Source organism: Mobula birostris, chromosome 31 (genome assembly GCF_030028105.1).
Source record: "Mobula birostris isolate sMobBir1 chromosome 31, sMobBir1.hap1, whole genome shotgun sequence".
Classification (NCBI taxonomy): Eukaryota; Metazoa; Chordata; class Chondrichthyes; order Myliobatiformes; family Myliobatidae; genus Mobula; species Mobula birostris.
In genome coordinates, this window is record NC_092400.1 from 27,845,072 (window position 1) to 27,856,563 (window position 11,492).

The following is an 11,492-nucleotide window of genomic DNA, read 5'->3' on the forward strand; positions in this document are numbered from 1 at the left end:
TAATCCACAACCAACTCCTTTGTTTTTGCGACATTGAAGGACATGAGAGCAAGAGCAGGGAATAAGTTCATTCTGGATAAAGCATTTGTTCTGTGTTGATTACCTAGTGATCAAAACATAGAACATAGAATAGTACAGCACAGTACAGGCCCTTCGGCCCACAATGTTGTGCCGGCCCTCAAACCCTGCCTCCCATATATGCCCCCAACTTAAATTCCTCCATATACCTGTCCAGTAGTCCCTTAAACTTCACTAGTGTATCTGCCTCCACCACTGACCACTGGCTTGTAATCGTTCAATTGGTATTCAAGAAAAATACCTTTTACAAGGGCAGTCTCATTGAGCGAATGTCAAAGCCAAAGCACGTTTATTCATAAACACAAGAGACTCTGAAGATGTTGGAAATACAAAGCAACACACACAAATTGCTGGAGGAACTCAGCAGGTCAGGCAGCATCTATGGAAATGAACGGACAGTCGACGTTTCCGGCCAAGACTCTTCTTCAGGACTGGAAAAGAAGGGGGAAGACGCCAGAATAAAAAGTTTGGGGGAGGGGAAGGAGGCTAGTTGGAAGGTAATGGGTGAAGCCAGGTGGATGGGAAAGATCAAGGGCTGGAGAGGAAGGAATCTGATACAGGAGGAGAAAGGACCATAGGAGAAAGGGAAGGAGGAGAGGACCCAGGGGGAAGTAATAGGCAGGTATTTATCAAAGTATGTATTCTGTATATAAACCCTCAGGTTTGTCTTCCCCACAGACATGAAACAAAGAAAACAATGGAGCCATTCAAAGCAAAACATCAAATCTCCTCCCCACCCAATATGCAAAAAAAAATCTCGTAAACGGCAGAGAGAAACAAAAATTGAGCGAAAAACTCAGAATATAGAACACCAATCCATAAAGTCAATGAAAGAGTCCGGGCTCAATCTAGTGCTGTATCGTTCATTATCTGCTGGCCGCCCCAATCAAAATCGCCCAAAATAGCAACAAAGTGAAAAGGAGCCACCGAAAACGTGAACTACAGAGTCCAATCCACAAACGACGCCAATTAAACCTTGCCCAGGACCCAGGAGTCAAGCACAGTGTAATACAGTCTGGAAAGTGAAGGTGCCAATTCATAACATTGAAAGGGTTAAACTTATCCACACATGTAAAAAGCAGAAACTTTGAACCCCGAAGGTTAAATGCGCACTACTCACTAATAGATTAAATGGGCTTTTATGCCATTGCTTATCATGAGATCTTACTGCTGAAAGCTTTACCAGCATAACACTTACCAGACTTAAGAAACTAAAACTGAAGTTTGGGGAGCTGCTTGTAAAGTATGATAAGATATGAAATAAAGGAGCATTCAGCATTGAACTGAACCTGGGACTGAAACTGCCCCATTTCACTCTGCAGGTAAACTGCACTGAATCTGGTTAAACAAGATTTTTGTATTGGTGAGCACAGTGCTTTACAGGACCAGTGACCCGGGTTCGATTCACACCACTGCCTAAAAGGAGTTTGTATGCTCTTCCCGTTACCGTGTGGGTTTCCTCCAGGTGCTCTGGTTTCCTCCCACAGTCCAGAAACGTACCAATTGGTAGTTTAATCGGTCCCGTGATCAGGCAAAGGTGAAACCAGGGGATTGCTGGGCTGCGTGGCTCAGTGAGCCAGAAGGGCCTGTTCCACGCTGTATCCAATAAATAAACAAACAAAGAAATAAACAAACACATTAAGCACAATGCACTCAATGGCTGTTTTATTAGGTATACCTATACGCCTGCTCATTAATGCAAATTCTAATCAGCCAATCATGCAGCATAAAAGCATGCAGACGTGGTCAAGAAGTTCAGTTGTTGTTCAGACCAAACATCCAAATGGGAAAGAAATGTGATCTAAAGGACTTTGACCGCCGAATGGTCATTGGTGCCAGATGGGGTGGTTTGAGCATCTCGGAAGCTACTGATCTGTTGGGATTTTCATGCACGACGGTCTCTAGAGTTTCCAGAGAATGGTGCAAGAAACAAGAGAAAACATCCAGTGAGCAGTAGATCTGTGGGTAAAAATGAGAGCGGTCAAAAGAGAATGGCCAGACTGGTTCAACCTGACAGGAAGGCGATAGTAACTGAAATAACCATCGGTTACAACAGTGCTGTGCAGAAGAACATCTATGAATGCACAACACTCTGAACTTTGAAGTAATGGGCTAGCCACTTTGTTAGGGACAGGTGGTACCTAATAAGTTGGCCACTGAGTGTAAATCAAGAGCGCCATCTGGTAAAAAGTTAATCACGCAGTTCAGCTTGAGCTCTATTGTCTTTTTCATAAGGAAGTGTATCACTTCACAGGCAAAAACACAGAGTTTGCTGTTTCCAATTTGATCATTCACCGCTCTTCAGGTTTGACATACGGGCCAATAGTACCAGAAGGACCTTTCCACAGAATCTCCACAGCAGTAAGCCAGCATAAATTCCAGACATGGAAAATACTTTGTACACCATCCACACAACATCCTGTCCTGACTGCAGTCTCACGTCTGCACCTTATCCGGCAGCCAGCCAACATGAGACCCTGAGAAAAGGACTGCAAAAATACAACAGACAGTTCCCATGCTCCAGAGTTTAATAAAGCAGAAATACTTAATTATCCTTTGGGGGAAAAAAAAAATCAGCTCACACAGGGTCAGTAAGCAGGTTGGGCACAATACCAAGATATTTTTAAACAATGACAAGTGATCTTAGCTAAGGCACCCATTACCTGCACCAGTCTGCTTTTTCTCCTGACCATCAATTATTTGGTGACACTGGTGGCAAGGAGGAGTGAGGCACTGAACTCAGCTGCCAAAGTAGACATGAAGTGTTTCCACATCTCTGAAAAACAACAAAACTCACCGAACTTCTTCCACTAATCGGCTTGTATTCTCAATTCTTTGTTCTTTTTTTTTCTGTACTGCTTCGTGATAGAGAGCGTTGTATTAGCACTATTCACTGCCTTAGGCAGTCCTCAAATGTTCAAAGTTCAAAGTAAATTTATTATCAAAGTACGAACAATACCATGCAAAAGTCTTAGGCATATATATATATATATAGCTAGGGTGCCTCAGACCTTTGCACAGTATTGTATTTATCAATGTGAAGCAGTGAGCGAGTATGTAAATCTGGCAGGAGCAAAGAATGCTGGGAACAGTGGAGAGAAACGCTGCAGGGGGTGGTGTGGGACAGGTGGGAGGAAAGGTGTACTGGGGGGGGGGGAGTGGTGGTGCAGATGCAGTCACACCCAGCCCTGAGACACTGGGCAATGTCACCTGATTCCAAACAATTGGATTATTGATCATTACAGAATATCTCTCTGGTGCTTCACATTCCCTCCCCTCTCCCTTCCCCTTTTCCCAACCATGATTCCCCTCTCCCTACCCCCTTCCCACTCTCAGTCCACAATAGAGACCCATATCAGAAGCAGGTTTACCATCACACACATATGTCAAGAAATTTGTTTTTTTTTTGTGACAGCTGTACAGTGCAATATATAAAATTGTGCAAAAGTCTTAGGCACCCAAGCTATATAGAGGTCCTATAAAAAGCATTCACCCTCACCCCCACCCCCGTTGCAAGTTTTTTTTATTGTTTTACAACATTGAATCACAGTGGATTTAATTTGGCAGAAAAAGACTCTTTCCTATCAAAGTGAAAACAGATTTCTACAAAGTGATCAAAATTAATTACAAATATAGAACTCAAAATAAACTTGGACTTGAAAAGGGTTACTCACTTATGATCCCTATGCAATCTGACAGTGTTTGAGCAGTTTTGTAAAGAAGAATGGGGAAAAATTGCAGTGTCCCAGTGTGCAAAGCTGATAGAGACCTAGCCACACAGACTCAAGGCTGGAATTGCTGCTCAAGGTGCATCTACTAAGTACCGACTTGAAGGGGGTGAATACTTATGCAATCAGTTACTTTGAGTTTTATATTTGTGATTAATTTAGATCACTTTGCAGAGATCAGTTTTCACTTTGACACGAAGGAGTCTTTCTCTGTTGATCCGTGTCAAAACAGCCAGGACTTAAGCGATATGCATCACCTCCTCACACAGCCACCCACCATCTGTTCCAATGGCTTCACGTGACCCTGATCAGGGTGCCTAAGCAGGTGCTACACCTTGCCCAAGGGTGAGCTGCAGGCTTGTGGAGGGTAGGAGTCCCTTTCACCTCCTTTGGTAGAGACGTATCTCCACCCTGCCACACTCATCAGGTACCATCTAATATTGAAGGAGTTTGATCATGGGCCAGTGGATTGGAGGTCCACAAGAGTTGAAGACCAGATTCTGCTGCACAGTGCACACACACACACACACACACACATATGTTTGAGTACGTATGGGTATACACTGACTACCTGCTCACCACAAGCAATCTTCTACATGCTCTTTACTTCAGGCCACCCCCCCCCCCCATACTGATCCCATCCCTTGTTTCCCTGCTTCCCACCTCTTTCCCTGAACTCCCTCCCCCGGTCTCCCTAGTCCTTGGTCCCTGTCCCGATGCCCCCTTCCCCCTTCACATGCCCTCTTCCTTCCTCTCTGATTCCGTCGCACCAGCTCCACAAGCTCCAAATACTGGCTATCTGCACTCTCTGAGATGAGGGCGCCCACTGGCCCCTGTGGATTTCCCTCTTTAGCGGTCACTACCCAAATACCATTGGTCCTTCCAGCATCACTGGATGAGTGGCCAATCGCTTTGAGAGATACCTACGGGCCCTGTCCCTCTCTCTGCCACCACTCCGGGCTTCGCTCTCCACCGTCTGCCATGGACCTCTCCTACACTTCATTCTCCACCGGATTCACGCCTCCAACCGCCGTTTCTTCTCCTTTCTCGCATCCAAGAAGGTCCACAAGCTCACCTGCCTGGAGCCCACGACGACGACCGGCTCCAGCCCGGACCCCGACCCCTCGGACCTTGACTTCTCAGGCCTTCGGCAGGCCGAAGACCCATCTGCCTCTGGTTCTGACCCCGAATGGAACCACGGCCTCCCGGACGTGGGCACCAGTCCCAAGCGGGCCATGGACTCACTCGCCTCTGACTCGGACCTCAGTTCTGGGGCCCTGCAGGCTACAGGCTCCGTCACCCCCAGCTCTGAATCCAGCTCAGACTGAGGTCCCGACCCTCTCCAGACCGGGACCACTCTTACTGCCGCTGGGTCCTACCGCCCGTCTGATTCCCCCACTACCCTCTTTCCTCCCCGAGACTCCCAACCTTCCCTCTATCCCTCATCGCCCCTCTATTCCTCTGATCCCTCATCCTCCCCTAACCCCGCTCTCCCTTCTGAAACCTCCTACTCTTCACCTTCCTCCGATCCCAGCCCCAACCCTTGACTTGTCTTCACCATCCCTTCTGACCTTCCCCTCTCTGAGGCAGAACGTTCTGTCCTCAGCAAGGGCCTCACTTTTGTCCCGGTCTGTCCACACCTCAGTGAGTTCCGTGCCCGCCATGACACTGAACTCTTCTTCCGTCGCCTACATCTCCGAGCCTACTTCTTTGGCAAGGATGCCCCTCCCACTACAGATGACCCCTTCTCCCAACTTCAACCCTCCTCCTCCTCCTCCTGGACACTCCACCCGGGCCTTCTACCTGCACTCGATCTTTTTATCTCCAACTGTCGCCAAGATATCAACCGTCTCAACTTCACCACTCCTCTCTCCTGTTCCAACCTCACTCCCTCTGAATGCACTGCCCTCCACCCTCTCCGCACTAATCCCAACCTCACCATCAAACCCGCTGACAAAGGCAGTGCTGTAGTAGTCTGGCGGACGGACCTCTACCTCACTGAGGCCAAACAGCAGCTCTCTGACACCTCCTCTTACTTACCCCTGGAACAAGACCTCACCAAAAAACATCAAACCATTGTCTCCCGCACCATCACCGCCCTTATCAACTCCAGGGAGATTCCATCCTCAGTCAATAAACTCATAATTCCTACACCCCGTACCGCTCGGTTTTACCTCCTCCCAAAGATACACAAGCCTGACTGTCCCGGTAGACTCATAGTTTCTGCCTGCTCCTGTCCCACCGAACTTGTATCTGCCTACCTGGACTACATTTTGTCACCCATAGTTCAGTCCCTCCCCACCTACAGCCGGGATACATCCCATGACCTCCACCTCTTCAATAACTTCCAGTTCCCTGGTCTCAACCGCTTCATTTTCACTATGGATGTCCAATCCTTATACACCTCCATTCCCCATCAAGAAGGCTTCAAAGGCCCCTGCTACTTTCTGGATAATAGACCTCACCAGTTCCCCACCACCACTACTCTCCTCTGGTTGGCGGAACTGGTTCTCACACTTAATAACTTCTCTTTTGGCTCTTCCCACTTTCTTCAGACTAAGGGTGTAGCTATGGGAACTCGCATGGGACCCAGCTACGCCTGCTTCTTCATTGGTTATGTGGAACAGTCTGTGCTCCAAACCTATTCTGGTACTGCTCCCCAACTTTTCCTTCGGTACATTGACGACTACATTGGTGCTGCTTCCTGCACCCATGCTGAGCTCGTCAATTTTATCGACTTTACTTCTAACTTCCACCCAGCCCTCAAATTCACTTGGTCTATCTCAGACACTTCTCTCCTCTTTCTCGATCTCTCGGTCTCCATCTCTGGGACAGACTGTCCACTGACAACTACTACAAGCCCACTGACTCTCATAACTACCTCAACTATACCTCTTCCCACCCCACCACATGCAAAAATGCCATTCCCTATTCCCAGTTCCTCCGTCTCCGCCGCATCTGCTCCGAGGATGAGGCTTTCCATTCCAGGACATCTCAAATGTCCTCTTTCTTTAAGGATCGTGGTTTCCCTTCTGCTGTCATCAATGATGCCCTCACCCGCATCTCCTCCATTTCCCGCACTTCGGCCCTCACCCCCATCCTCCCGCCACCACAGCAGGGACAGTGTTCCCCTTGTCCTCACCTACCACCCCCACCAGCCTCCGGATCCAGCACATTATCCTCCGCAACTTCCGCCACCTTCAACAGGACCCCATCACTAAGCAATCTTTCCCTCTCCACCCCTCTCCGCTTTCCACAGGGATTGATCCCTCCGAAACTGCCTGATCCACACATCCCTCCTCACGGATCTCCCACCCGGCACTTACCCTGTAAGCGTAAGTGCTACACCTGTCCCTACACCTCCTCTCTTGCCACCATTCAGGGTCCCAAACAGTCCTTCCAAGTGAGGCAACACTTCACTTGTGAGTCTGTTGGGGTCATCTATTGCATCCGGTGCTCCTGGTGCGGCCTCCTCTACATCGGTGAAACCTGACGCAGATTGGGGTACTGCTTCGTCGAACACCTCCGCTCTGTCCGCCACAACAGACAGGATCACCCAATAGCTACCCACTTCAACTCCCATTCAGATATGTCCATACATGGCCTCCTCTACTGCCATGATGAGGCTAAACTCAGATTGGAGGAGCAACACCTCATATACCATCTAGGTCGTCTCCAGCCCCTTGGTATGAACATAGAATTCTCCAACTTCTGGTAATTCCCTCCCCCTCCCTTCCTCTATCCCTATTTCACTCTGCCCCCTCCCCCAGTTGCCTATCACCTCCCTCATGGTTCTGCCTCCTTCTACTACCCATTGTGTTTTCCCCTATTCCTTCTTCACCTTTCCTGCCTATCCTCTCCCTGCCTCCCCTCCCCCACCCCTTTATCTTTCCCCTTACTGGTTTTTCACCTGGAACCTACCAGCCTTCTCCTTCCCACCCTCCGCCCACCTTCTTTATAGGGCCTCTGCCCCTTCCCTCTACAGTCCTGATGAAGGGTTGCGGCCCGAAACGTCGACTGATCTTTTCCCACGGATGCTGCCCGACCTGCTGAGTTCCTCCAGCGTGTTGTGAGTGTTGCTTTGAGTGATGATGGGCTGCGGGATGAGACAGAGTTCTAGCGGGACGCGAGCTCCACATATTCGTTTTGTCATGCAGCACTCAATGAGTCGGGGCATGAATCATTGGCAGGATGCTGGTGAGGCAATGCTTGCATTTAGTTTCGGTCACACTATTATAGCAAACAGGTTATTAGACTGGAAAGAGTGCAGAAAATATTTACAAGGAAGTTACTAGGACTTGAGGGGATCAGTTATAGGAGGAGGTTAGACAGGCTAGAACTTTAGAAACATAGAAAACCTACAGCACACCTCCAGCCCACGATGCTCTGCCGAACATGTACTTACTTCAGAAATTACCTAGGGTTGCCCATACCTCCATATACCTATCTAGGAGTCTCTTAAAAGACCCTATCATATCCGCCTCCACCACTGTTGCCGGCAGCCCATTCCACGCACTCACCACTCTCTGCGTAAAAAACTTACCCCTGACATAAGACCATAAGACCGTAAGACAAAGGAGCAGAAGTTGGCCATTCGGCCCATTGAGTCTGCTCCGCCATTTTATCATGAGCTGATCCATTCTCTCATTTCGTCCCACTCCCCGGCCTTCTCACCATAACCTTTGATGCCCTGGCTACTCAGATACCTATCAATCTCTGCCTTAAATACACCCAATGACTTGGCCTCCACTGCTGCCCGTGGCAACAAATTCCATAGATTCACCACCCTCTGACTAAAAAAATTCCTTCGCATTTCTGTTCTGAATGGGCGTCCTTCAATCCTTAAGTCATGCCCTCTCGTACTAGACTCCCCCATCATGGGAAACACCTTTGCCACATCCACTCTTTCCATGCCTTTCAACATTCGAAATGTTTCTATGAGGTCTCCCCTCATTCTTCTAAACTCCAAGGAATACAGTCCAAGAGTGGACAAACGTTCCTCATATGTTAACCCTCTCATTCCCAGAATCATTCTAGTGAATCTTCTCTGTACCTGCTCCAATGTCAGCACACCCTTTCTTAAATAAGGAGACCAAAACTGCCCACAGTACTCCAAGTGAGGTCTCACCAGTGCCTTATAGAGCCTCAACATCACATCCCTGCTCCTATACTCTATTCGTCTAGAAATGAATGCCAACATTGCATTCGCCTTCTTCACTACCGATTCAACCTGGACATTAACCTTAAGGGTATCCTGTACGAGGACTCCCAAGTCCCGTTGCATCTCAGAACTTTGGATTCTTTCCACCTTTAAATAATAGTCTGCCCGTTTTTTACTTCTGCCAAAGTTCATAACCATACACTTTCCAACATTGTACTTCATTTGCAACTTCTTTGCCCATTCTTCCAATCTATCCAAGTCTCTCTGCAGACTGTCTGTTTCCTCAGCACTACCGGCCCCTCCACCTATCTTTGTATCATCAGCAAACTTAGCCACAAAGCCATCTATCCCATAATCCAAATTGTTGATGTACAATGTAAAAAGAAGCGGCCCCAACACGGACCCCTGTGAAACACCACTGGTAACCGGCAGCCAACCAGAATAGGATCCCTTTATTCCCACTCTCTGTTTCCTGCCAATCAGCCAACGCTCTATCCACGTATGTAACTTTCCCGTAATTCCATGGGCTCTTATTTTGTTAAGTAGCCTCATGTGTGGCACCTTGTCAAAGGCCTTCTGAAAATCCAAATATACAACATCCACTGCATCTCCCTTGTCTGGCCTACCGGTAATTTCCTCAAAAAATTGTATTAGGTTTGTCAGGCAGGATTTTCCTTTAATGAATCCATGCTGAGTTCTGCCTATCTTGTCATATGCCTCCAGGTACTCTGTAACCTCATCCTTGACAATCGACTCCAACAACTTCCCAACTACCAATGTCAAGCTAACAGGTCTATAATTTCCTTTTTGCTTCCTTGCCCCCTTCTTAAATAGCGGAGTGACATTTGCAATCTTCCAGTCCTCTGGAACCAAGCCAGAATCTATCAACTTTTGAAAGATCACCACTAATGCCTCCGCAATCTCCACAGCTACTTCCTTCAGAACACGCGGGTGCATTCCATCTGGTCCAGGAGATTTATCTACCTTTAGACTATTCAGCTTCCTGAGTACTTTTTCTGTCGTAATTGTTTCTGTGCACACTTCTCTTCCCTGCCACCCTTGAGTGTCCGGTATACTGCTGATGTCTCCTCAGTGAAGACTGATGCAAAGTACTCGTTCAGTTCCTCTGCCATCTCCTTATCTCCCATTACAATTTCTCCAGCATCATTTTCTATCAGTCTTATATCTACTCTCACCTGTCTTTTACTCTTTATATACTTGAAAAAGTTTTCAGTATCTTCTTTGATATTATTTGCTAGCTTCCTTTCATAGTTAATCTTTTCCCTCTCAATGATCTTCTTAGTTTCCTTTTGTAAGGTTTTAAAAACTTCCCAATCCTCTGTCTTCCCACTAATTTTTGCTTCCTTGTGTGCCCTTTGCTTTAACTTTGGCTTTGACTTCTCTTGTCAACCACGGTTGCATCCTTTTTCCATTCGAAAATTTCTTTTTTTTGGAATATACCTACCTTGCACCTTCCTCACTTCTCGCATAAACTCCAGCCACTGCTGCTCTGCCGTTTTTCCCACCAGTGTCCTTTTCCAGTCAACTTTTGGCTAGTTCCTCTCTCATGACATCTCAGTATCTACTTCCAAGCATCTTAAAGCTGTGCCCTCTTGTGCTAGCCACTTCAGCCCTGGGAAAAAGCCTCTGACTATCCACACAGTCAATGCCTCTCATCATCTTATACACCTCTATCAGGTCACCTCCCATCCTCCATCGCTCCAAGGAGAAAAGGCCAAGTTCACTCAACCTATTCTCAAAAGGCATGCTCCCCAATCCAGACAACATCCTTATAAATCTCCTCTGCACCCTTTCTATGGTTTCCACATCCTTCCTGTAGTGAGGTGACCAGAACTGAGCACAGTACTCCAAGTGGGGTCTGACCAGGATCCTACAAAGCTGTAACATTACCTCTCGGCTCTTAAATTCAACCCCATGGTTGATGAAGGCCAATGCACTGTATGCCTTCTTAACCACACAGTCAACCTGCGCAGCAGCTTTGAGTGTCCTATGGACTCGGACCCCAAGATACCTCTGATCCTCCACACTGCCAAGAGTCTTACCATTAAATCTAAATTCTGCCATCATATTTGACCTACCAAAATGAACTACCTCACACTTCTCTGGGTTGAACTCCAACTACCACTTCTCAGCCCAGTTTTGCATCCTATCGATGTCCCGCTGTAACCTCTGAAAGTCCTCTACACTATCCACAACACCCCCAACCTTTGTGTCATCAACAAACCTACTAACCCATCCCTCCACTTCCTCATCCAGGTCATTTATAAAAATCATGAAGAGTAGGGGTCCCAGAACAGATCCCTGAGGCACACCACTGGTCACTGACCTCCATGCAGAATATGACCTGTCTACAACCACTCTGCCTTCTGTGGGCAAGCCAATTCTGGATCCACAAAGCAAGGTCCCCTTGGATCCCATGCCTCCTCACTTGCTCAATAAACCTTGCATTGGGTACCTTAACAAACGCCTTGCTGAAATCTATATACACTACATCTACTGCTCTT